Raw genomic sequence first — 2,016 nt, 5'->3', positions numbered from 1 at the left:
TCTCTTCTATAACTTGCCTTGCAACTGCTTTAACTAGTGTAGTTTTTCCCACACCACCTGACCCGTAAACCCCAATCATATTGACCTCGTCATCCTTCATCGCCACCATAATATCTCGGAAAATTGACCTTCTTGAATTAAATTGCTGGTAGAGTCTGGAAGACATGAGCTCTATCCTCTGTGGAGCAGGACGGAAACAAAAATTACTGAAGTTGCCTTTTCCCAAGAGATTGGCACCATCTTTTGCTGCCTTCGCTGCTTCCTTGCTGAGATTGTACCTCTTTAACAAATTTGGGCATAACCCTTTGAAACAATGCTTCTTTGCTTCATCTTGATAATCAATGATAGGTTTTACCACTCTTTGAGTGAATTCATCAATGCTAATTAGCCATTGTTCAACGCCCTTATAGATCTCATCCCCTTGTCTTCTAGCAGCGTTAACCAGATTTTCAACCCTTTGTCTTTTACACCCCAGCTGCTTCACTTGATTCTCCAGGTCATCAATGTGGCTCTGGTACTTTGGCACATAAGATATCTCCCGTTTAATGGAGCCAAAAAATGATTCTGACGCAGTACCGCATACAGCATGATCACCTACTTCTTCTGAAGCCATTGCCTGTTTCTTGTGAATTTTTTCTTATTTTCTCCCTGTTTTACTTAATTTTTTTCATTTCTTTTGGAAATTAAAAGCAATAAAAAATTCTTTTCAGCAACAGAGAATAACTAAATATACATTAATATCAGAAACAATGCTAATAAAATAACTTATAAAAAGAAAAAATTGAGAATAACACTATATTTACTACGATTGGAAAATAAAAAACCGGATAATACGATTTTAAGCAAATAAAATTATGGGAAACCAAAAAAAGAATCACCGGAAGCGATAACAAATTAGTACAAAAAAGATTTTCAAAGAGCTTAGAGCAAGTGCACCTTAGATATGAAAAATTCAGTTTGATTGCAGGGCTGTCTGAGGATCAAGAGATGAAGAGCGTTTTGATACTCTTCTTTTCAGACTTTTTCAGCTTTAGCTAGAAGAAATTTTACAACCAAGCCATTGTTACTGTTGCATGGCTCACGGCTTGGTTTAGACTCAACTACGGGGCAAGATCTAAAATCTTTCTATTTTGTAATTTTACTCCCTATCTGTCTGCATTCTGCACCACACAAAAAAAAAATGTAAAAGAAAGGGACAATTACATCTGTGAAGTGTACATACATAATTTTCCCAAGGAAGAAAATTGGCAAATGAAAGCGAAAGGTCTGAAAATAATTAAAAATGACCAATATATTTAAAGCTTGATGATGAAAATATATTGATCATTTTCATACATTCAAAATGTTTTTAATTGTTAGAAAAGCTATTAGCCAACAACACAAAATAAAGAAATAATATAAGATAAAGAATAAAATGAGAGAACAATATAATATATAGTAATTTTATTCATTTTAAGTGTGTACAAAATAAAGAGATGAGCTCTCATTTTATAGTTATATAATCACTCCATGAAATAAATGTAAAAATTATGGATCATAATTTATTGTGAGATAGTGGGAGTTAGAGGAAAGTTAAAAGTTGCTAATGAAATATAGTGGAGAAACTAAGAGATATATACTATGAACATCCACATTTATTTTAATAAATTCATAACACTCCCCCTTATATGTTCATTACAAAGAATATGTTTCATTAAAACCTTACTAAGAAAACCCTATTAGATAAAAACCTAGTGAGGAAAAAAGAGTACAACATATAAAATTTCTTCCAAAATAAATTATTTTCCCCAATAAGTATACTCCCCCTCATCTTGGCATAGATTCTTCAAGATTTGGAGAAAAATCTTTGAGTTGACGCATCCCAATTTTGCATACCAACTTTTTGAATGTCGTTGGTGGTAGGGATTTAGTAAATAAATCTGCAAGATTATCACTTGAGCGCATTTATTGAATATCTATTTCACAATTCTTTTTGAGCTCATGTGTATAAAAGAATTTGGGTGAAATATGTTTAGT

The sequence above is a fragment of the Citrus clementina genome, unplaced genomic scaffold, assembly GCF_000493195.1.
Source record: "Citrus clementina cultivar Clemenules unplaced genomic scaffold, Citrus_clementina_v1.0 scaffold_5, whole genome shotgun sequence".
Classification (NCBI taxonomy): Eukaryota; Viridiplantae; Streptophyta; class Magnoliopsida; order Sapindales; family Rutaceae; genus Citrus; species Citrus x clementina.
The sequence above is the reverse complement of the archived record's forward strand: the minus strand, read 5'-3'. Positions refer to the sequence as shown.